This window comes from Pinus tabuliformis, chromosome 4_1, assembly GCF_031772625.1.
Source record: "Pinus tabuliformis cultivar Carrire ecotype Pingquan chromosome 4_1, CPIR1, whole genome shotgun sequence".
NCBI lineage: Eukaryota > Viridiplantae > Streptophyta > Pinopsida > Pinales > Pinaceae > Pinus > Pinus tabuliformis.
In genome coordinates this window covers 72,251,399-72,278,482 of record NC_142303.1, presented here as the reverse complement: position 1 = coordinate 72,278,482, position 27,084 = coordinate 72,251,399, and the positions used below count along the sequence as shown (strand labels likewise).

Sequence of the window (27,084 nt, the reverse complement as noted above, 5' to 3'; positions counted from 1 at the left end):
GGATCCACAACATTCTTCCAAGTAAATCAACGAGCTTCACATTTGTTGGACCACCATAGGAACCAATCATATGCTTCAGGTTCTAAGTTGTTGGATGCAATCATGATCTTCTTTCACTCACCTATTGGCGGGTTTGACTCAAAAATGGCCTTCATTTTACTAACCCACACAATAGCTCCTCTATGATTTTTCCCTTCATACTTAGGGAATTCTATTTTAACTCATTGGTAATTCTATAGTGCTATCTTCCTTGGAAGTTTATTTGTTGTATTTGCAGAATTTCATGATTAAAAAAATATTCACCTTCTGGAGTCTTGGGACTTTGTGTTGGTTCTTGAGTGATTAAGGGATTAAACACTAGATTGTTTCCTCACATTATTTGGCTTAACATTCTCTCAACATTATCTATTTTTTTAATGTCACTTGCCATTTTCTCTTGGGTTACAATTATCCTATCTTGACCCTCTCCTAACTCTCTCTACCTTCTCTCAACAATATTGAGGTGTCGTCACATTTTATCAAGTTCTTCCTGAAATTTCTTTGAATCGTTGTTATTACTCCCCATTTTGTTTTTGTTTTTCTTGGTGGAAGCATTTTTTTTAATTAAATAATAATAATGTTTTTTTTAAATAAAAAAATTATATAGTATATAACTCAATTAAAAACTTATATATATATATATATATATATATATATATATATATATATATATATATATATATATATATATATATATATAACTTGTATTTGTTATAATTCGTGATTGTCGTGACCAACAATTATTGAAACTATTAAATGTACCGATGTGACTATTGAAAATATTAGATGTAATGATGTGTTGACTTGTGGCTCGAGCGGACAGTATAGAGATGGCAAGAGCTAACCAGCCTGCTATCGGGCCTTTAATGCACCCGATAGCGGCCTCACCATACATACATGCCCATGCCTTTCCATCCCGCATCCATCGTTTCTCTAGGAGCTCGACAGCCCATATCATCAAACTTTTTCCAGGAATGGGTGACCCACCACCTCCGAGCTGGCACCCACTGTGCTGGCACATTTTCAAACCAACGATCGTGCCCAAAACTCCATTTGCTCCATTCGCGCTCTCGTCAAAGCTCCTCTGCAACCCCTCTCTAGCGTACACTGCATCCCGCTCACGGTGTTGGCTCACCTCGCAGGTCTACTCATGGTGCTAAATCCCAGCAGGTTGGCAGATATACTGATCAGGCGAAGTATCAGCAAAATGCACAAGCAATCAACCCTGAATCACCGTCGGGATGAAGAAGTCCAGGCTCGAGCAGATTCAGATCTCTATTCCCCCAAATATGAGAGGCCTAAATCACTGCCAAAACCGATGCACTATGTCCTGAAAGAGCAGTGTTGTTTGTTTGTTTTGGTGGGTATGTTGATAGCCTCTACGATCTTCATTCTCCAGCCCAGTCTTGCAAAACGAGACATAAGGAAAAATATAGGTGGTGCCAAGAAATTTTTGTCCAACAGAGCAGGGAATTCTGGAGTTCAGAAGACAACCACTGTTTCTAGGATCGTGGGTGGTGTGAAGAGGCAGCCTCTGAGAATAGTTGTAACAAGGGGGGCAGGATTTGTGGGCAGCCATCTGGTTGACAGGCTACTGGAGAGGGGAGACAATGTGATTGTTATCGATAATTTCTTCACTGGTAGAAAGGAGAATGTTATGCATCACTTCAAGAATCCTCGCTTCGAGCTCATCCTGCATGATGTTGTGGAGCTGATATTGTTGGAGGTCAATCAGATTTACCATCTGGCATGCCCTGCATCTCCCGTTCACTACAAGTTCAATCTTGTGAAGACAATCATATCCACACCTTGTAGGCAAGTTTTGACTTCCTCTGCGTTTTGAAGTTCTGCTTGATGTCTGTCATTTTGTTTTTTTTTTTTTTTTTTTTGAGTTCTTAAAGCAATAGCGGACATCCTTTGGCTCAGGTCCCAGGTCTGAAGGGTTGATATTCTAGCAAAATTGTTGGTGACATGCAACTAGTCTCATTACTTTGAAACTCATGCCATATGGGCGGGGCAGACCATAGTGAGAATGGATCCGAGGTGGTCCAGCTCATACTTTCTCAATCTCGTTATTGAAACAATGCCCTGTTCTGCATCTTTTGCTATTTTGGTTGGCTTTAATTTTTATGTCTGTGCAGGATATCTCACTATTTTTCCTTATTTTGGTATCAACTATTATAGGTCATTTTGCATCGATGCCATAAATTGCTTAATTTGCTATATTACCATGCTTATGTAAATGGATCAACCTATGCCTATGAAATATTTGCATAGAAATGGATTTGAGCTTGAAATATGGGCTGAGCTTTTAGGTTAGAAGGTCGGTTTGCACCAATTTCCCAACTTGTCTTCCTGAGATAAATCTTGGTGAATTTATCACCTGCACACACATCTTTAATCATCTATTGCACACATAATAGGTGCCAATAATATTGGCAGGATGTGACTATTGAAAATATTAGATGTAATGATGCGTTGACTCGTGGCTCGAGCCGACAGTATAGAGATGGCAAGAGCTAACCAGCCTGCTATCGGGCCTTTAATGCACCCGATAGCGGCCTCACCATACATACATGCCCATGCCTTTCCATCCTGCATCCATCGTTTCTCTAGGAGCTCGACGGCCCACACCATACATACATGCCCATGCCTTTCCATCCCGCATCCATCGTTTCTCTAGGAGCTCGACGGCCCATATCATCAAACTTTTTCCAGGAATGGGTGACCCACCACCTCCGAGCTGGCACCCACTGTGCTGGCGCATTTTCAAACCAACGCTCGTGCCCAAAACTCCATTTTCTCCATTCGCGCTCTCTTCAAAGCTCCTCTGCAACCCCTCTCTAGCGTACACTGCATCTCGCTCACGGTGTTGGCTCACCTCGCAGGTCTACTCATGGTGCTAAATCCCAGCAGGTTGGCAGATATACTGATCAGGCGAAGTATCAGCAAAATGCACAAGCAATCAACCCTGAATCACCGTCGGGATGAAGAAGTCCAGGCCCGAGCAGATTCAGATCTCTATTCCCCCAAATATGAGAGGCCTAAATCACTGCCAAAACCGATGCACTATGTCCTGAAAGAGCAGCGTTGTTTGTTTGTTTTGGTGGGTATGTTGATAGCCTCTACGATCTTCATTCTCCAGCCCAGTCTTGCAAAACGAGACATAAGGAAAAATATAGGTGGTGCCAAGAATTTTTTGTCCAACAGAGCGGGGAATTCTGGAGTTCAGAAGACAACCACTGTTTCTAGGATCGTGGGTGGTGTGAAGAGGCAGCCTCTGAGAATAGTTGTAACAAGGGGGGCAGGATTTGTGGGCAGCCATCTGGTTGACAGGCTACTGAAGAGGGGAGACAATGTGATTGTTATCAATAATTTCTTCACTGGTAGAAAGGAGAATGTTATGCATCACTTCAAGAATCCTCGCTTCGAGCTCATCCGGCATGATGTTGTGGAGCTGATATTGTTGGAGGTCAATCAGATTTACCATCTGGCATGCCCTGCATCTCCCATTCACTACAAGTTCAATCCTGTGAAGACAATCATATCCACACCTTGTAGGCAAGTTTTGACTTCCTCTGCGTTTTGAAGTTCTACTTGATGTCTGTCATTTTTTTTTTTTTTTTTTTTTTGAGTTCTTAAAGCAATAGCGGACATCCTTTGGCTCAGGTCCCAGGTCTGAAGGGTTGATATTCTAGCAAAATTGTTGGTGACATGCAACTAGTCTCATTCCTTTGAAACTCATGCCATATGGGCGGGGCAGACCATAGTGAGAATGGATTCGAGGTGGTCCAGGTCATACTTTCTCAATCTCGTTATTGAAACAATGCCCTGTTCTGCATCTTTTGCTATTTTGGTTGGCTTTAATTTTCATGTCTGTGCAGGATATCTCACTATTTTTCCTTATTTTGGTATCAACTGTTATAGGTCGTTTTGCATCGATGCCATAAATTGCTTAATTTGCTATATTACCATGCTTATGTAAATGGATCAACCTATGCCTATGAAATATTTGCATAGAAATGGATTTGAGCTTGAAATATGGGCTGAGCTTTTAGGTTAGAAGGTCGGTTTGCACCAATTTCCCAACTTGTCTTCCTGAGATAAATCTTGGTGAATTTATCACCTGCACACACGTCTTTAATTATCTATTGCACACATAATAGGTGCCAATAATATTGGCAGGATATGTTCATATTTTGCCTTGATTACCAATAGTGACCAACTTACAATGATCCACATTAAGGATGTGAGTTGTGTGGCTATATATTATCCTCCTTGCCTTTGGATCTTAAACGAAAATTACCTAATTTTAGGCTGTTAACTCCTTTGGAGTGTGTTTATTGCCTAGTTTTTAGCTATTAGCTTTGTGTTAGGAAACTCCTCCATAATACTTTATAATGGGATCTTTTTGGCAGTCCCATTGTCTGCACTTCTAGTCTTTTGGACATTAATAATAATTCAATTCAATTCCATTCTTGGGAGTGAATCTTAGGATGTCTTGTTTTGGGAGGGTTCCTAAATTTGCTGTTCTCTTTCACTTTATCCAATTTTTGAAGTTTTTCTTAATATTCTTTATACAAGACAAATGTGATGGGGCCATTGAACATGCTGGGTCTGGCAAAACGAATTGGAGCCCGCTTCTTGCTTACCAGTACAAGTGAGGTATATGGGGATCCTCTCCAGCATCCATAGACGGATACATATTGGGGAAATTTCAATCCTATAGGTATGGATTGATTGCTTCCATTTGTGTGGTCTATAGTGTCTTCTATAGTTTTCTGTTTGTTCTGTATTTTCCATTTTTCAGTTTGCAGACATACATAGAAATAAAACAAAATGTACAGGTTAACTGTTTCTTTGTACTATCATGTATTATGGGAGCATGCAAGAGTACGATATGCAATTGTTAACTATGTTTATGGGTTATAACGTTTTAGGAATCCCAGACCTGATTGTAACTTTTGTGATTCCCATAGTTTTGGTTCCTAGAACAACTAACATCTGTATTCCTGTTTAAGGCTTTAATTATCCTTTGTCCACTTGTATCATTTATATTTTATTTTTACTAAGAGGATTTATGCTCAGGTGTTAGAAGCTGTTATGATGAGGGAAAACATACAGCTGAGACTTTGACGATGGACTATCACCGAGGGGCCAATGTGGAGGTATCGACTCCTTTATCTCTGTAGTGTGAATGGGTTTCTAGCTGCTACCTGAAAATAATCTTTCGGATGGATATTATCTGCTTGAAAGAAATGTATCCTCAGATACTTTGTTTTCCATATCTCCATGTTCTAAGTGAGATATATAATTTGTATGTGCCTTATTCTTAGTTCTTGGTTTTCTGTACACAAGTAGTTTCCTTGCAAGAGAATTAGAAAATATCCATTCATAGTTTTGAGCGTAATCATTGTTCGCACAACCATGTTGGTTGACCTAGTATTCTCATGTATGCTGACACTAGTCATTCACATTACAGAGTATTAAGGTTGGTTCTATCCAATATTCTTCAGCAGCATGTTTTTGCCATTAGGTCGGCCCAATTTTCTTACATAAATGTCCTTTCTTGTGAATATGTACTGTCCTTTTTAGCCTATTAAAGACGCATAATTCTATTTCTATTGTCACACTAGCTCTAATAACTGGGGTTGTAGCAGGAAGTTTGTAAGTCCAGAAGTCTTCAAGGGGATCAGAATGTTTTCAGTATTCTTCAAAAGGATTGTAAGGAAGCTAAATGTTGGCACTGAAAAGTAGTAAGAATCCTTTCTGGACTCTTGGTTCACCAATGCTTATTTTTGTTTGTGAAGACTCAAGGGTGGATGAGTACATTGTGAGTAGAAAAGTAAAAACAAATTGAGCAGGTGCAAAAGATCATTCATGCCCTCATAGTACTTGTTGCAGAGATGAGTGCCTGCCTTTGTTAAATGTGACTACAATATAGAGGGCCTAGGCTATCAAGTTCAAATGGGGAGGAAAATGGATGCTAACGTACAATTGAGAAAAGTTGTTATGGAGAATCTTCAAATAATTTCTGGAACTCGAGGTAAATGACATTTGTAATGGTGTTAGTTGAGGTTACTCGCCAAAAGGATAAAACAGAGCTAAGTTTCTATATGTAGAAGTTCAAACTCCATTAGTGGGACAAAGCTACTAAGAGTTACCTAAGAATTTCAATGAAGAGTAGAAACATAAGGTACAAACATACTTGAAAGCAACTATTCCCTTATGTGATAAGTGATTGATAACATAATTAAAGACAAGCTCACATTAACTTAATTGTGAATTTGGAAGATGGACAAGCTCACATTAATATTTTCTATATTTTTTAAAAATAAAACCATGGTTGATAAAAACTAACAACCTAGAGATATATGCAACAACAATCACATATATCATAAACTCATCCAAGATGTCTAGACATTCATAGTCCAGTGTAGTACATAGTATGGTAGAGCAGTCTAGGCTGCTCTTTTATGCCTGTTCTGAAGAGCAGTTTGCTCTTCCTCTTCTTTGATCACTGAACAATCACATCATGTTATACATTGTCTGAATTCATCTGAATGCTAGTTATCCGGTGTCAGGGCCTTCTCATGTTATAATACAATCTAAACTAGGCCCTCTCATCTTATGTACAAAGGCAATGGAGGTTGAATGACTATCAAAACAATGGAAGCAGAATCAAACAAAAATTGTTTTGTTTCATTGGACTTTAAACAATTGGATAGATCTGATAATTAAGTTCAACATCCATCATAGCTATAAGTGGTGTCCAATCTCTCCTTCTTGGACTTGTCTTGCCTACATGATTTGACTTCCCTGGATATTGCCTCTTATTGATGGAGATTTGGATAAGCATAGGAGTGTTCTCTCTATTTGGAACCTTCCACCCAATGCAATCCCTCTTTCAAGATGTGAGCAGTAGCTCTGGAAAACACTAACAATCAAATCCAATCGGAATTGCTGGATATAGCAATGTTTTTGAAAATGTAACAGGAAAAACCATTTTCTAGGATTTCTTTAGTCAATCTTACTAAAAGATGATATTTTGAAATCCTTAGAATCCTAGATAGCATGACAAGGTTTGTCTTAAATGGTTCATTTCTTCTTGTCATGCTACATACTCATTTTCATGACCATGCATGCATTATTAACATGAGCATGCATTATTAACTCTTTATGCTAATAGAAAAATAAAGATGCTCTCTTTATGCCCAAAGTCTTATCACTGATATTTGATTTTGTGTTATTTTTCAAGGATGTGCATTCAAACTTGAGGCAGAATAAAAATAATCAATTTCAATTAGGATATTTTATCATATGTCATATTCTAACATGAATCTATTTTGTTATTGTCACTATGTTGTGCTTCTAAGCTCACAGAATGGTGGAAAAGTGGACATTGTGCATTGAAGTATCATGCTGCCCAAATCCAGGTTGAGCATCTTTAAAATTTGTCCTTCACAATATCATGTGGTTTATAGAATATGGGAAGTGCAAGGAAAGACAACCAATAACGAAGCTTACTACATCACACTTGTTGCAGGATTAAAAGAGGCAAAACACAATGGGGTCAATTACATAACAGTATTGACAAACTCATATTTAATTTGTAATCACATGGAAGACATCTACAATGTTCGCGCAGACAATTTGAAGCCCCTCTACAGAGAGGCAAAAATATGGAGTGTTCAATTTAATTCTTTTACCATAAAGCACCTTGCGGAGATCCATAAAATGTCTACTGATCTAATGGTTGGAGCAATCTCAAGTGTAGATGTAGGTGCTAGAGATGATTTAGCATCACCATTCATTCCATTGGCAAACATTGATCAACATCAGTATAGGTCTCAACTATGTGTATACACTATGGTTGTCATTTTTCTTGGGACTCTCATACCGTGGTTCTTTCACTAAAGAACCCGTTAATGTACTTCTTCTTCTTCTTCTTCTTCTTTTTTTTTTTTTTTTTTTCTGTTTTGTAATATCATTCACCTTAAATGTCTATTCATGTTATAACATGCTTCATGTGTTCAGTTATATACATTATATTTGAGGTGAACTAATTATTCTCAACCTACCAGTGGTTCAAAAAGGATTATTGGAGCTCCATTTGAATTTCATTTTAATTTCAAGTTTCAGATGCTACCTCTTTAATACCGTCTTGAATTCCACCTGGATGGATGCCATGGGAATAATTGAAAGTAACAAAATCGGGTTATTTACATCTGGTTTGTTGATTTTCACAACATTTAAGAAGTATAAGTCATTTCTGATGCAAACCCTACCTATATCCATATCTATATTATGACAAGCCAGAAATAGTTGATGCATGATCTAATGTGAGATGAAGAAGCTCATACCATGAAACCCTCTTGGGAACATTGATGCATAATAATGACAAACTATACCTAGTATGAAGTGAATTTTCTTAGGTACATGGTTTACCCTAGAATGATGCAATGTACACATATATCAATGAAGCCCTAGATGCCCATGATGCCTTTGAAGATGCCCTAATCCTAATAAATAAAGAAAACAAGTGAAGAAACACTCATCTTTGGATATTGCCAAAAAGATTAAAAATATGGAAGCCCTAAACATTATCGAAAACATAATGATAAAATCCTGAAGTCTGGCATAGATAAAATAATGATTACAGTTCATAAAATATAATTTTACTGATGGAATACTGATATTAGTTAAGGATGAAAATGACACCATCTTGTAGAGGACACTTTCCCCTTTTGAATGAACTATTACTCGCTTTCTAACTCCTCTCAGATTGAGAGACATTGAATTTATAAATTAGAAAAATTAGTATTGGTAAAATGAATTATGTAGGCTCATGTTCCTTGGCCAAGTGACGTGTCATTTCATTAAAGGTAAAAAACTAGTATAATATAAGCTGGAACTGGTCATTCCTCCCGTCAACCTCAGTGAAGAACATCACAAGAAGACAGATAAGAGGGATACAAGCATGACATAAGCCGAGGAGATGAAAGTGAATACTTTTTTGGGAAAATACTATTATGCTCCTTTCAAACTAGAACTTGTTGTTAGAAACTCGGCTATAGAATTGCAATAATATATGTGAGGCTCAAAACCTTGAGAGAAATAAGTTTTATAGGCCCGAATATCAAGATGGAGATGGTTGACATGATGATCCAAGATTCAAGCGTTATGGAAATGGTGTCTAAAAATTAAATGAAAATTTTGAACTTGCTTAAAACATCAAATGGATGACATCATTGTTTTCATCTCATCAAGATGATTCTCGTGATAAATTTTATCTCAAACTAACCTCTAGATTGAAAGTTATGAAGATTTGAATTTTAGTGTCATGCCATCAATCTCCCATGTGGCATCCACATGGTTCGCTCGTGGTGCCCACATGCCCATCCTAGTTAGCCTCCTCAATGCCACTTGGCATTAGTGTATTATTTTTAAACTCGTTCATGACATGTGTGTGTGTGTGTGTGTGTGTTGTCAAATTGCTCTACTCCCTCTCCTACGTGTCTTTGCATGATGTGCATCAATGCGCACTAGGCCGACTACCACCACATTACCTCTGAGGTAACTCTCTTAGATGAAACCACTTGGGAGAAACTCTAAGCGACCAAGTCCTTAATCACCGAGGTTCTATGGTTCTCAGGTCCAAGGTCACCACGGAGAAAAATTTCATCTTGAAAGAAAACTCACCTGAAATAAAACTATCTCAGAGGAAAATTTTCTTCGGTGAAAACCCTCCTTAGAGGAAATCCTTTCTCCATGAAAACATTTCTCAGTGAAAACCCTCCTCAAAGGAAACCTACCTCATCGAATACTCAACCTGAGAGGAAACTAAATCTCAAAGAAAACTTAATCTGGGACATTTCTTCAATAAAAATGATCAATCACTAAGCCTGAGATTTTTCCATCAATTAATAGAGCTTATCCTAAGAAACAAGGATCATTATTTGTCTTAGGTGTTTGATAATTCAAATCACGGAGACAAAAAAATAGAAAAGTATTGTAGATGATGAGAACCCCTTTTTCCATATTTGGACAAAATCTTGGAGGTCATTCCTCGGCTAAAATAATCTTGGAGGTTTTAAGTGTTGTGCTATGAAAACTTTGGAGATTTGAGATCTTGAAGTCTCAGTCACAAGGGAAGGTCACTTGAGCTAGAGCTTTAATGCCAAGGGCTAATAGCAATGGGGATTGCACCCATTACAACATATAATCCAGCCTTGAAGAGACTTAGCCCATGGCTCAGTCGCCATGGTTTTGTGAACATCTGAGCCTAACTACATAATTTGGCCCATATTCTTTAAAGTGTTAGATGGCTCACTTTGGAGTTATCTCTCCATAGATTTCAACAGGGCTTTACACGACCCATTTGGCCTTACATACATATTGGTTAAGCTATTCTTCCCGGGATTAGAATGAATGAAATAGCGTTAATAGATGGAAAGGGACTTTCCCATTTAAATATCCAAAACAAAAACCTTAGTGACCTTACCCAAATAATAGGGAACTTACCTGGTTTCCTTAGTTACATCTTAAATACATAGTCATGTTGTTATTAGTTGTACACACAACTCATACATAGCGATATACACAATACATGCCAACTACCAATTTCATTGAATCTCTCAAACAAATAAAGAGATCCATTTAGTCATCAAAACTCAAAATCACAATTACGCATGCTCACACACAACATAGATAATTTCAACCATTCAACTAAGCATTTATATAAGAAATCTAGTATTTATCAACACATAGAAAATCACATTTCTCAATCAACATAAGCTTGTAGCCAACCTGTTGAGGATGTACATGGCATTCAAACCTTAAAAGCATAGTTAGATAACTTATCTTATATGACAATTAAGGTTTGGAAATGAGAATGGGACTTCAGCTCTCCACCCAACCATACACTAGTTGCAGCTAAGTCTTTCTTGCGGCTGTCACCCCCAAGCCAGATTCCAAAGCTTGAATTAGAGTGCTTTTAGAGGAGTTTTAAACCAATATTTTAGTGGAATTAAAGCGTCTCGAGGTTGCCTCACCTCCACCCACTAACTATAAAAAACAAGAGAGAATAGTGAACCACTTCATGGGCATACAACCTCCTTATGCTCGGAAGATTAAATTAGTATCATCGACTGAAATAGAGTGTCGCAAGACCACACTTCCTTCACCCACCATCTATTCAAATATTTCACATTAGGCAGGGGATACTTTTCTTTTGTACAGATGGACTTATATTACAACATCCCAACATCTATAGGGATTTCGTCACAGAATCTCAATTCAGATACAGAGATATATATATATATATATATATATAGTAAATGAGACGGAGTATTTATCAGTCATGAGGATTTATCAACCATGTTACATTTGAAGTAATAAGAGTGCACAACCTAGCAGCTTAGTGGAATCTTCCACCTATGTTTTCATCCCAAATCCCATGGAACTACCATAAATTGTTATCAGACCACTAGCCTTGTGTGCCTCCACCTTTCAATGGCTATCAACCAACAAGGTCTCTGGTGGAATTGTTAGCTCTATCAAGCACAAACATTACTCTATGATTATGAGTCAACAAGCCCCATGGGTTTCTCAGCTGACTATGATCATAGTTTCTCTTCTCCCTGAATTCTCTTAGTTCTCATAACTTCTATACCCTTTGAACAATATGGTTGGTCCTTAGGAACCTCTCAACCTCCTCTTGTCTTATTCTCCTTTCTCTTCCTACACATGTGACCTTTGTATGATCAACAACCCTAGAAGCCTTCCCTAGCCTCTTCTTTTACTTTTTTTCTTAGTTTTCACCCCTCCTCTCTTCCTTCATCATTTGAGAGGATTTTCTTAGCACTCATACCTTCCTCCTTCATTCTCTATTCTCCCTCCATGAAGGAGTCCTCTCCCTATGTGGTTTACATGGTCTAACTGCCTCAGGCAATGTGGCCCATCTTCTTAATATTTGCTTGTCCATTTCTTTCTTGTAGTCATTCTTAAAAGACACATGGGCATGTCCTTCATTTTTCTAGTTGAATTTAGTAACACAGTTAGCTCTATTAACACCACTCAGACTAACTCCTAATTCCCTCCTTAAACAATGGAATTTGTCTCCCTTTCTTAACCATTTTAATTTTATAATTACATAATTATAGGGGAATTATTTACAATTCTTACAAGGGAAATTAACCCACAGGAGATGTCACAAATACAATGACTTTCATAATTTAACACACATACACACACACACAAATCATGTTCTCTACAATTATACAAATTTTGTGGTGAAATTCTATCATTTAGGTATCTAAAAGTAGCATTAATGGAAACACATGCATTATATTTTGCATAAAAATAACATACCATTGTTAATAAAACTCAAACTTCAAAGAGCTATACACATGTTCTATAAATAAAAAGTTGTATATATTTAGAAAGGTAAATCATTTTCCTACATTTCATCTTTTTACTTTATATTCAATTTCATTAGGAAATTACCTCGAATCGTCGATCAAAATTAATCTATTATTATTTTTACATGTTTGCATTATCACTAAGGTGTCATGTGAGACCATCATTATCCTACACCCAACCAAAATTATTCTTGTGAGAGTAGATTCTAGGTTCTAATGCCTCTTATGAAAAAATGAAAAAACTTTATCCCATTGTTTGAAAGACACCATAAAGTGCATATTTATGTTTAGTTGGGAAGTAATCACTGAATGTATCTCATTATTTTTTCTTTCAATTCTCTTAGTTCACAAAAGCCAAGATTTTAGTTTAGATTTGTAGTAACCAACACTGAGAAACTCAAAAAAAAAACTATCAAGCTTGCACTCTAGGATAAATCATCTCCTAGTCATAAAATTACTATATTACCATTGACCAAATCTTATAACATTTTCCTCCCTCTATTTGGAGCAATATGTTATGGCCCTTCAGTTAGGATGTCTACCTTGTTAAAGAACTAGGATTGTTATCTTGATATTTCTATATTGCATTCTTATATTAATCACGTGTATTCCTATTGTCACCAAGTGTTACATTTATAATAAATTTAATAAGATTTGGTTTGTTTAGAAAAAAGATAAATTGAAATGGATTAGAGAATGATGCTCATAATAAAATAGATAAGATGTGATGTGTTTGAGATCACATTTGGAATTCTTAATATTGAAAACAGGAACAAAAAACACATATTGACTTATAATGGAATTATGTTTTCTAACTTCAATTGTAGAGGAACCCATCACATATATTTGTGATTACCCAAAAAAAATATAACACTTTATTAAAATAAGGGAAGTATTTTTAAAGAGGGTGTCATGTTGTATTAAATATATTTGTATTATTACAAAGGAGAATTTTATCACAACATGGAGGTTTGCATGAGAAAGCTAGTTTGCAAATTTGCAATATTTTTAACATAGATAGTGTGCAATAGAGAAATTTTATGTTAAATTTGTTATACATGTGGATATTTTATAAACTCACTAAAATTAACTTAAATAATGCTCACTTCAAACTTGCAATTTTAAACCATACATATAATATAATATTAGTCATTATCAATCTTGAGTAATTCAATACCATTGAATTAGCCTAGGGAATAAAGTCTTCTTAAAATAAATCACATCATCTTGGAAAGAAAAACATAACTATCTCTTCTTTCTATTCATAATAATAATAATGTGAATTATCATATCTAAGAAGCTTTAATGACTTCTTTTGAGATTAAAACAAAAATAACATTAACAAAATAGTGTATACGTGAATGGCTTCTGTGAGTGTTGCAATTAAACAAACACAGAGATATTTACAAATAGAAAGGGTTAGTGTTATGTAAAAGTGTATTCAAAAGCTAAAAGAGACAAACATATATTATTAATATGTGGAAGACAAATGTTTTAAAAAAATAATCCAAAGCATGGAAATGACAACAAGGTTAAATGGTTAGAGAGCAATATAAATGAAAACAAGGTTAAATGGTTAGAGAGAAATCCATTGAATATTAAAAGAAGAAAGCACTTGAAAGGCTGATCTCATTTTTATGGCGAAAGAGAGTTTTCATTTTGAAAATATATATAAAAAAAACCATTTTAAACATAACTTTTTAAACAATTTCAAGAAAGTCAAGGAAAAGAAAACAAAACAATAATATTGAGGTTGATAAAACATAACTTTTTAAGAAATTTCAAGAACACCAAAAAGAAGAAAACAAACAATAATATTGAGCTTGATATCTTGCAGGCGTTTAGCCCAAAAATCCGTTAAAGGCATTGATCCGAATGGAAAATGGCATCAACCCATGGTACTCATCCACCCATATTATTCATCGACCCATGGAATTTACCCATGGTATTATAAATGGCATCCGCCTGTGGTATTGTAAAATCCACCCATGGTATTCATTCACCCATGGAATTGACTTGTGGTATTGTAACTGAAAAACACTATAAGTAACAAGTCACATTTTGTAAAAGGACAGATGGTCCGCCACAATGTAGCCTTTACAGTTCAGAGGCATGTAGCAACCACATCTCTTCTCAGAGATAAGCTACCATTGCCCCAGTTGTTTATTTCCATTACTGTTTGTAAGCTTTACAGTTATTATCGGTTTTAATAAAAAGTTTCTTTGTGGTTTTGTTTATTGGGAATTCTCCTATTTTTCTTCTGGCAATTCAAGTTTTCAGATCTTGGGGTCCTTTCCCCCAAGATCCATTGCAAGTTTTCAGATCTTGGGGGTCTCTCCCCCAAGATCCATTTCAATCTTTTAGATCTTGGGGGCCTCCAAGATCTAAAATATTGAAATGGATCTTGGGGGGAGAGACCCCCAAGATCTGAAAACTTGCAATGGATCTTGGGGGAAAGGACCCCAAGATCTGAAAACTTGAATTGCCAGAAGAAAAATAGGAGAATTCCCAATAAACAAAACCACAAAGAAACTTTTTATTAAAACCGATAATAACTGTAAATCTTACAAACAGTAATGGAAATAAACATCTGGGGCAATGGTAGCTTATCTCTAAGAAGAGATGTGGTGGCTACATGCCTCTGAACTGTAAAGGCTACATTGTGGCGGACCATCTGTCCTTTTACAAAATGTGACTTGTTACTTATAGTGTTTTTCAGTTACAATACCACAGGTCAATTCCATGGGTGAATGAATACCATGGGTGTAATTTACAATACCACAGGCGGATGCCATTTATAATACCATGGGTAAATTCCATGGGTCGATGAATAATATGGGTGGATGAGTACCATGGGTTGATGCCATTTTCCATTCGGATCAGGCATTGAATAGACTTGAAAAGTAATTGTAATAACCTCAGTCATGGTCATTGAGAAGTTATGGTCCCTTTGGAAACAAGGTGTCGATTTAAGAATGAACTCATGCTCTCTAAGATATATATCTACCATAAATGATAACATAGATAAGATGTTTTAAGAATCATAGATGCTTTTGAAGAGTGTGGTTTTTCTATTTATACCAAAATGTGTGGTACCATGGTAACAAGGAAATAAAAAATTAATATTTAGTGTAACTAAAAAAAAAATAGAAAAAAAAACATATTTATTTCAACATTCCATATAAATGTTTAGAAACCTCATATGGAAACTATTTGAAATTATTCCTTTTGTAATGTAGGCATAAGAATCAATATTGTAAAAGTACAAATTTGGGTTAGAAATGGAATCCATATTAGATTTTACATTCAATTGTATCATAATAACAATAGGCAGTCCTTCCGTTGAGTGTATAGATAGTTCACATGTTCAAGAGTTGGTATTTAGCCATACATAAAACATAATTGATTAGCTATAAGGCCCCCATATTGTCAAACTTAAAATATCTAATCAATCATATAGATAAATTTAACTCTAACTCAACATAATTTAAAAGAAATTTTTGTTTGGCTTGATTCATATAGAAATTTATAAAAAGGTATAGATCTTTTCCGGGGAACTAATTGGACTATTCTAAAACAATCCCTTAAAAAAAAGCACTCTATCTTCGGAAATGTTTTCCTTAATAAAAATAAAATAACATCATTAATAAGAATAAAATAACACAATTAATTATTTTTGATAAGAAAAAATAAAAAGAAGCTTTGAACTTCTTAGCCTTTGATTACCAACATAATTTCCAATACCATAAAATTGTCATTATTTTCCTTGCAATGAAAAAGAATAGAAATAAATAATGTCTCCTCACGTGAATGAATTTCAATATGCCAAGTTAAACCCACGTCGTGAGGCCTTGTGACACCCTACCATCTAATTATACCATGTAGTCTTACTTTAAACTAATACCTCTCTCATTACATAATGGTCCTTTGTAATAACATAATGGCCCTTTGTAAGTAGGTTTCAGGGTAGAGTTCATGTTTTAGATTTACCGGAATCCAATTAGAAAATGGAGTTAAAAGTGGGTATGGGAGGAATAACAAAGAAATGAAAGGGATGCAAAATGGTTTATGTAGTTAGAAAACAATAGGTATAAAAGGAGATACTGGAAGCAAAATGAAAATTTGAAAGGGGTGTGGTATGTTTCAAGTACCTCTAACCTTAATGCTTTGGATGTACCAATTTTCATGTCAATCTAGTAGCGTCTAGAGAGATGTAGATGTAGCATTTAGGTGATGTTGTGAGGAGAAATGAAGTTACTAAAATATAGATAATTGAAATAGTCAAGAGTAATTGGAAAAAATCAAATTATCAAAATAATAAAAAAAACCAAATTATCCTAAGCCTTATTAAGGAAAACAACCAAGCCAAATTATCATGGGCCTCATTAAGGAAAACAACCATATATAATTTAAAGGCCAAAAACTTCACTTTCCAATGAACAAAATAGTGTTGAAAAGAAGTGATCATAAATGCATAACCTAAAGTTCTAAACTACCTCTCTAGTAAGATATCAAGAAGTCCATGAGTCAAATACTTTGATAACTCCAACTTCCATAGTTATTATTTCCTTGTTTCCATCCAAATGATAATCTTTGAAATCTACAATTTTTTTTCCTATATAGATTTCTTCCAAAACAGTCCACTGGTGTACACTGTAAACACGTAAGCTTTAATTTTCCACTCAATCATGGTTACTTTTAACATATGTTACTCTTTTAACATATGTTACTCTCACAACATGTAAGTTATCTCTTCATCCTAACATTGCAAACTTCTTCAATGTTCAATTCCTATCTCATTGAAGGTCGGTAGAAAAATTTCTAAGCAAAAAATCAAAACAGTTCAAAGTTTTTTTTAAAGAAATATCTTATATGCAAGGGATATTTTGATCTGGAAGCCAGAGCAATCAAAGCAGCTACAAAACCAATTGTTAACACTTTTACAAGACTTTCAATAAAAGTGAGTTTAGCTCTGGAACAATAATTCCCCCTGAATTTACACGTTTTAACTGCATACAACACGATTCATGTCAATACCATAAAATGATGTATCCATAATAAAGGATCTTTATACTCAATAACTGGGCAGTGCAGAAATAACCAAGGATCAAACTCCAGGATTAATAGCCTTACAAGAAAACGAGTTAATTTTTTTTAATAATAAGTTGATAAAATTTTCATATTTTAAGGAGAAATTATTCAAATCTAGATCTAAGTTCATCATTAAGATTAGAATAAGAAGCAAGTTCAACTGACCAAAATACATAACATTATATCATGAATCACAGAAACATAAAATCTAAAAACAAATTGATATATAATCTTTTTAGATGATACACTTAGTTAGTAACGCAGATTATGGAGATATCGGACCGGGAAGATATTTCACTAGGAGAAAAACAAATCAAGGAGAACATGCCGAACAAGAATACATAACGGGAAATGGATAACAGTAACATAATAACTTTCTACACCTATCGCATAGATGGAAATGGATAACAATAATATTATAAACTGTATTTGGAATGGAGGCCTTCGTTGTTCAATTTATGCTCGATCTTAACAATCACATTGTCTCCCCTCTCCAGTATCCTATCAACCAGATGGCTGCCCACAAATTCTGCCCCCCTGTTACAACTATTCTCAGAGGCTGCCTCTTCACACCACCCACGATCCTGGAAACAGTGGTTGTCTTCTGAACTCCAGAATTCCTCGCTCTGTTGGACAAAAATTTCTCAGCGCCACCTATATTTTTCCTTATGTCTCGTTTTGCAAGACTGGGCTGGAGAATGAAGATCGTAGAGGCTATCAACATACCCACCAAAACAAACAACCAACGCTGCTCTTTCAGGACATAGTGCATCGGTTTTGGCAGTGATTTAGGCTTCTCAGATTTTTGGTATAGAGATCTGAATCTGCTGGGGCCTGGACTTCTTCGTCCCGGCGGTGATTCAGGGTTGATTTCTTGTGCATTTTGCTGATACTTCGCCTGATCAGTATATCTGCCAGCCTTCCGGGATTCAGCACCGTGAGCGGACTTGCGAGGTGAGCCAGCACCATGAGCGGGATGCAGTGTGAGGGGTTGCAGAGGAGCTTTTACGAGAAGGCGAATGGAGCAAATGGAGTTTTTGGCGCTAGAGTTGGTTTGAAAATGCGCCAGCATAGTTGGTGCCAGCTCGGAGATGGTGGGTCACCCGTTCCCGAAAACGTTTGATGCGATGGGCCATCGAGCTCTGGAGAAACGATGGATGCAGGATGGAAAGGCATGGGCATGTATATATGGTGAGGCCACTATCGGGTACGTTAAATGCCCGATAGCAGACTGGTTAACTCTTGCCGCGACACGATGGGTATGTGAGACCCCTCAACAGTCGAACGACAAGGTGTTTAGTGGAATAATGAAACACTTGTTGAAAGGGAAGAAGCGGAAACATAGAGTTTTAACACAGACATAAGGCCAAAGTGGGGAGCGATGTCGTACAAAGAGCACAATTTGATGGAGGAGGGCACATTTAGAAGAAATGGGTGCTGGATGTTGTGGAGTAACAGGTGGAGGATTGATGTTCTAATACCATTGTCTAGAAGCCAGCTTGAACGTTGAAATCACTTTCATATTTACAAAATGTATTGTAATATTTTTATTAATTATTGAATGAATGAATGATGCTTACATTCCCTCGGAGGATATGCCTAAATAGGCAGTGACTAGTCACAAGTTAAATAGCCATGTCTTTTGTCAATGACTTTACATAATATTAAAAATGTTAAAATAATAATTAGTTAATTATTATTAAATATTTTTATTCATATTTTATCATTTTATGAATTATTTATTCATAACAGGGCATACACAACTATAGAAAGCATAGCGATTGTCAATTGATTATTTATTTTTTAGTATTGTGTTTGTTGGGCAATTTCCTCAATCGATTTATATCTGTGCAAGCCAAATTTCACCACAATCTCTAGCTTAACAACTCCACCATTTTCAACTTGAACACATGCTTGCGACCATTAGTTGGTATTTGTTGGCACGATAATTATGGTTCAAATGCTTTGGAAACAACCACCTACGACACCCTCTTGCGTTGTGTTCTCTCTTTAGTTAACACGAAGTCACCTACAACTAAAATGCATATGCTATGTGCACTTTACATTGGGTATGCTTGAGTAAAAGGATGAAAAAAAATGAATAATGGAATGTTTGTCGGAATTTTCCCCTATTCAGGAAGCATGTAGTTTTCATTGAACAAACTTTATTGGAGTGATAAAGTCATCATTTTATTCTTTGCTATGGATGATTGAGAACATTGCTCCCATATGTAAAACTTAAAACATATTACAATTAATTATGCAAGACCATGGTTCTATCTAATGGATTTTTCTCTCCATGTACTCCCACGGTAGTATTTTGGGATCTTGCTTTGTCAAGGGTTTCTTCAATGATTTTGTTATCCATTTTCGTAAGTAGAAGGGTTTGAAGGAAGAACACAAGCTTTTGTTTTGTTTTATGCAAGTAACTCTCTCTATGTGTTTTTCCATTTATTGTTTATGATTGCATTTTTGTTTGGATTGCTAAGGAGTGTTCATATTATTGTTGGAATTTAAGGCTGTTGTGAATTCCACCAAGGGGGTTTCCATTGTTTGTGTCGAAAACCTAATCCTTAGGAATTATGATATTTTTGTTGGAAATGTTCAGGAGGGTGAATCAACTATATTTATCTTTTAAAACAGTTGATGACATAAATCATGAAACACATATCTTTACATAAAAAAGACTTATACAATATTTTGTAAACTTCCTTGTACAAAGGAAGCCCTAACTTACAATTTTTGTAGGCACCAACCTACAAGAGATTTCATTCTCTTAGCTTAGCACCAACTCAACAAATGTGTTGAAAATGGAAACAAGAAAATCCTAATTTAATCTTTCCTTAAATTAAATTAGGAGAAAACTGTAATTCCACATCACAAGACAACAAGAATGAGTTAACTAAGTTAATTTCACTTGGTTGGCTCAATTAATTCGAGTTGAGGGACTAACTTGAGTCATGTAGAGTGGTTCCTAAATTTTAGGAGCCCAGGGTGACTTTAATTTGAGTTGTAATAATTTAATTGAGCTAAACTAGTTCCAACTATTGGACGAACTAGTAGGAGGTCCCGCAGTGGGGTGCAATTTCAGTGTTCAACCAGTTAACTGATAAATCAACCATAATTAGCTCATGCATTTATGAAATTCAAGTTACCCAGTTGAGATTAGAGTTCAAGGGAAGTGTGCTATCAGTTATATAATTTTCCAAGTTGTACAAGTGGTGCATGCAGTCAAAGAATGACCTATAGGAATTGCACAATTCAGGATGGGGATTTCCCTAATTAATAGGGGTTAATTCCTTGAGAAACGATGCAAGGAAATAGGAGCTTGGTAGGCCGTAGAATTGGCTAAGTATTGGCCAGAGTCATCTTGTGAGGTAGTGAGATAGATTATACTTGTGCAGAGATTGTTTAGGCTTGAACAAGCATTATATTTCTTCTTTATTTTCTGATCTAATGCAATACAAATAGGAAGGGGTTTTGAGTAGTAAGCTTTCCCCTTAGATAAATCTTTGAGCATATGTGATTGAATCTTGTCTCGTGTTTATGTTGTGACTTCTCGATCGATTAATTGTTCCACTGATGCGTTGAGTAGATTCAAATATTTTGTTTAAGCATATTACATAAGCAGTTTGAATCTACAAGGAATTTCTACATGGTATCAGAGCATGAATCACAATATAAGAGAAGAGAATTTGAAGTTTGTGCAGGAGGTTCAAATTACAAGATCAGTGTTGCAGGTTTCCTCCAGGACTGAGAAGACGACTTCCACCGGACTCAGGTTTGAGTATGCTCTGGAAGGTGTTGGAAATACTGTGAGGGGGGTGAATCAATATTTTCATTCAGTTGTTATTATTACTAGTAAGATTCTTCACAATTTAATCATAGAAACATAAGTATAATTTTATTGAGTATAAAAGAATAAATACAATGTATGATAATTATTCCCAAGCACCAACTTGGTTTTTGATGAGGCTCCGACCTCTAGGGCTTCAACCCTATCTCATCCAAGGAACCTACCTTGAGTTTAGGAGCACCAAATCCAACGACACCAATCCTGATATTGTTTTGTATAGATAATATAAAATGTACATACTTGATCGTCAAGGGGCTCTTCACTTGTTTCAAGATCAAATGTACTTCATTTGTTTGTTTTGTCTATTACTGCTGTAAGAAATGGCACCTTGAGTATCCCATGTTACTGCTTACTGCGTCTGTCCAAATTATCACTCATTGTGTCAGAGTTCTTGGTGAGGGTGAATCTATCCCACTGCAAAGACCTGAGAAGCTTAGTAATTGTCTGAGATAATGTCACTTTGTGGAGACTAAAAACATTATGGAGACCAAGGAGCTGTGACAATGAGGAGCTTCCCTTATTGTTGTTGGGACCATGCAAAAATGAGAAACAAAGACTAAGGAATTGTGGAACTATACCAATAAGGTATTGTGGAATTGTGCCAAGTAAAAGACTGCAGAACTGTGCTAAGAAAGGATTGTGGAAATGTGCCAAGCAGGGACTGCGAAACTGTGTCAATTTTAAACACTGCAAAACTGTGTCAATTCAGAAACCGCAGATCTGTGTCAATTTCAGAGACTGCGGAACTGTGTTAATTCAGAGACTGTGGATCTGTGCCAAGCAAGAAGTGTACTCTTCCAGCTGTTTGAGATTGTATTTTCTTCAGCTTTATTTATCCTCTAACTATTCATGAGATGTGAACAGGTCTTCCTGTCTTTTCTTTGTGTTATCCACTTATCTTCTGTGCTTGAGGAGGAGGTATGAGCCTATATGAATAGGCTATTCTACCCATAAACCTGAATCGACGTGTCTTTTAGTGCAAGCTGACATATATAAGTTTGTGTAGGTTAGCTCCATGAACAGAGGTATAATTTAACTTGTAAAATCAATTTCTCTCTCATTATTTGGAATTTCGAGACAAATAATAGCTCATTAGAAAGGTAAAATTATGCCCTTTCATATGGTTCAGGTCTCATGATGAAATTCCTTTTCTAAGATAGAGAAAAATATTATTTCATGTGACTGTGTTAGGCCCCTATACTACTAGTGTAACCCCTTATTGTTATTAGTATAACCCACTTATTATATTGATGTACCCATGTAGTGCCCATATTGTTACTATTGTGCCCCATAGAAGCCCACTATTGTTATTATTGTGCCCTTACATTATTATTGTTATGTCGGCTCTGATTATGTTATGACCCCTTAGACTCCTATATATAGAAAGGAGGTCTTTTCATTTGTATCATCCAAGAATTTTTCATTTATGTAATGTAAAGGAGGTTGCCCCCTCGAAGAGGCTGAATTCTAAGGCGTTGATCTATCTTTTCTATCTTTTCTTGAGCTGGTTTCATAACATTTGGTATCAGAGCTTTGGATTCTAGGGTTTCGCTGCTCCAAACAGGTCATCGTGGCATTTTCGATATAACTTTTATTCTGTGATGTTTCAAAAGTCGCAAAAAAAACCCATTTGAGAGGAAATCGCGCTGAACCTTGGGTCCGAATTTTAGAGCTTTTCGCGTGATATTTTCGGAGATATGATCTGAGGAAGTTGGTCTTTTGCAGACTCCTGAATTACACTCAAAACAGGTGACCTGGGGAAAATCGTCATAACTTTCTTTCTGAGCATCGGATTGAAATTTTGTAAGAAGGTACAGAAAGAGGACGGATTTTAGTTTTCTTTTATATATTTTTCAGAGTCAAAGGTTGAAACAGTGACACGTGGAACTTCATACAAGTTCGCTCTACTGAACTAGTCTATAATCAGGTCACTGCGGGAGATTGTGCATAACTCTTTCTTGGAGAATCCAATTTGGATCAGACTAGTGGCATTGGAAAGAGGACATAGAAGGCTACTACAGGTTACAATTTCAGAACTTAAAGATCCGAAAGTACAAAGTTACAGCCGTTTCAAGGTAGAGCTCCTAAACTCAAGAAAAAGCAAGATGAGGAAGTTTGATGGCAAGGATCCAGTAAATTGGATACTTCATATGGAGCAATATTTTGATATACATGGTGTACAACTATTACAAAAGGTATGTATTGCATCTTCATATTTAGAACCAGATCAATTTTTATGGTACAAAGGGCTTTGTTCTCGTAAACAACTTGTTACGTGGTCAATTTTCACGGAGGAAATGATAGCACATTATGAGGATACAAAGAGCAACACCTTCTTTAGAGCAACACCACAACAATTGGAAAGAGTAAAAGGGCTTTGTGACATAGTGGAAAGCAAAATTATGGAAACCAGGAAGTGTACCCCTCACAACTATAAAGATGGAAGTGTTGTTTCTCCTAGCCTTCCACAACCTACAAGGGTTACACCACAACGATTGGAAGAAAAAAGAGAAAAAGGGCTTTGTTACAATTGTGATAGAAAATGCACTAAAGGTCATAAGTGTGCTGAGAAGAAATTATTTTACATAGAATATGAAGAGGAGGAAGAAAAGGATCAAGAAACAACAAAAGAAGAAGATATACGCCAGGACCCCACCCCAAAGAAAGAAGAAATGAATCAGACCATATCTTATAAAGAATTGGCAAGAATTACCACTCCTCAAACTCTCAAGATAGAAGGACATATCAAGAAGAAAAAGGTGCAAGAAGTGAAAGATCACATCGAGAAAGAAGAAATGAATCCAACCATATCTTGTAATTCATTGTTCGAAATTACCACTCCTCAAACTATCAAGATAGAAGGACATATAAAGAAGAAAAATGTTCAAGAAGTGAAAGATCACATCGAGCATCAAGAAATGAATCCGACCATATCTTGTAAAGGATTGGAAGAAATTACCATTCCTCAAACTCTAGAGATAGAAGGACATATCAAGAAGAAAAAGGTTCAAGCAGTGAAGGATCACATCGAGCATCAACAACAAGTTCTCTAGCTTTTAAAGGATAACGCAACTTCGGTGCAAAACCAAACGAAACAACAGGTAGATCAACATCGTAGTGAAAAATGTTTTGATGTAGGTGATTGGGTATTTTTACTGCTACATCTCAAGCAAGCTATTTATGAGAAGGAAATGTTGGCAATACTACATGCACTTAAAAATTGGCGACATTACCGAATGGGAAGACTCTTCAAGGATGAGGATGTGGAAGCATTGTTTTTTGCTATTTATATTATCCAACCAGATTGGATAAACGAAGCAAAGGATGAATGGAAGAAGGATGAAGAAGTATGGCCACTTATTCAAAAGTTGCAAAAGATCCCAATTCAAACAATATTGCCAGAAATTGAAGAGGAAAGAAAAATCATATTGGAACCAGGAGCAGTCACAGAAACAAGAACCCGACAACTACAAAATCGATCAATTTTAGAGTATCTCATCAAGTGGAAGAGCTTACCCACTGAATATTCCACATGGGAGGACAAGAATTTTATACAGAAGCATCAACAACTACTCAAGCGTTGAGGACAACGCTTTTTGAAGGAGAGGGGCATGTTAGGCCCCTATACTACTAGTGTAACCCCTTATTGTTATTAGTATAACCCACTTATTATATTGATGTACCCATGTAGTGCCCATATTGTTACTATTGTGCCCCATAGAAGCCCACTATTGTTATTATTGTGCCCTTACATTATTATTGTTATGTTGGCTCTGATTATGTTATGACCCCTTAGACTCCTATATATAGAAAGGAGGTCTTTTCATTTGTATCATCCAAGAATTGTTCATTTATGTAATGTAAAGGAGGTTTCCCCCTCGAAGAGGCTGAATTCTAAGGCGTTGATCTGTCTTTTCTATCTTTTCTTGAGCTGGTTTCATAACAGACTGATCATTTAATAGTGTAGAAACGAAGGTAGGGCAGAGTGTCTTTGAGTGTTGGGCTTCTTCATTGTTTGGTTTCTTCTTTGATTGCCACCATGTCCCTACCTTCTTCAATATATTGACTTCAATGACAACTAGATTAAAAATCTCCCCCTTTGTCATTGAATGGAAATATTTTTCTTCTCCCCCTTTGACATCAATGGCAAAGGAGTACACAAGGACTCCCCATGTCGAACTTCTCCCCCTATCATGCGACATCTTAAGAATTAGCTCAGTGTGATGCTAGAGCAATAACCCCCATCTTTTGGCGAAGATGTTCAAATGCTTCTCGAGGAAGAAGTTTGGTGAAAATATCTGCAATTTTCTCCTTAGTATTGATATACTCCAACTTGATGTTTTGTTCAGCCACCTGTTCACGAAGAAAATGATATTTTATTGGTATATGTTTGGTATTTGAGTGCATCACTAGATTTTTACTGAGACTGATAGCACTTGTGTTGTCACAATAGATGGTGATTGATTGGTTAGTTTCTATGTTGACATCCTTCAAAGCTTCGTTCATCAATAGTATTTGTGTACAACAATCTATAGCAGCTATATATTCAGCTTCAGCTATGGAAAGAGATATAGATGATTGTTTTTTGTTGAGCCAAGATACTAGAAAATCTCCCATGAAGAATGCATTTCCACTGGTACTTTTTCAATCATCCATGCTTCCAGCCCAATCAGCGCTAGTGTAAGCTGTCACTGTAGGTGTTGTGATTTTGGGATACCAAAGAACAAAGTCACAAGTTCCTTCAAAGTATATGAGAATTCTTTTTACAACCAACAAATGGGATTGCTTAGGAGTTGATTGAAATCTTCCTACCATTCCTACTTATTGCATAATGTCAGGTCTTGTAGCAGTTAATTATATGAGAGCTCTAATTATTGAACTGTAAAGAGTTGCATCTACCAAGGGGGATTCATCATCTTTTCTCAATTTGCAAACTGTGGTCATTGGTGGGCTCATAGGTGCACAATCTTCCATCCCATATCTTTTAAGCATGTCTTTAAGATATTTTGCTTGATATATGAACATGCCTGTTGTGGTTTGAGATACTTGTAGTCCAAGGAAGTAAGATAATTCACCCATCATTGACATTTCAAACTCTTTTGACATATTTTGAGCAAACTCATGGCTCATATCATCATTATTGTTAGCAAAAATCAGATCATCAACATAGAAAATATTGACTAGTAACTTATCCTTGTCCATCTTCATGTAGAGATTACTTCCTGCCACCCCCTTCTTGAAGCCTTATTGTTGTAGATAGTGATCCAATCTTGCGTACCAAGCTCTAGGAGCTTGTTTCAACCCATATAATTCATTTTTCAACTTACAAACAAAGTCTTTTCCTTATGCTAGATTAAACCCTTTTGGTTGCTCCATGTAGACTTCTTCCTTGAGTTCCCCATTCAAAAATGTTGATTTTATGTCCATTTGATAGACTTTGAATCCTTTTGAACAATAAAATGCCAAGAACATCCTTATAGCTTCCATATGAGCTACCGGTGCAAAGGCTTATTCAAAGTCAACTCCTTCAATTTGTGAACAACCTTTACAAACAGGCCTTGCCTTATTTCTGATGATTTTTCCATCTTCATTCATTTTGTTTTTGAACACCCACTTAGTTCCAATTAAATTTTTATCCTTTGGACGAGGTACCAGCTCCCATGTCTCATTCTTCTC

General features: G+C 36.2%; 2 pseudogenes; both read left to right on the top strand.

Annotated features, from left to right (window-relative positions):
- Positions 1-1,243: 1,243 nt before the first annotated feature.
- Positions 1,244-1,882, top strand: LOC149174207 (UDP-glucuronic acid decarboxylase 1 pseudogene; annotated as a pseudogene).
- A 1,107-nt stretch (positions 1,883-2,989) lies between these two features.
- Positions 2,990-5,231, top strand: LOC149174206 (UDP-glucuronic acid decarboxylase 1 pseudogene; annotated as a pseudogene).
- Positions 5,232-27,084: the final 21,853 nt, after the last annotated feature.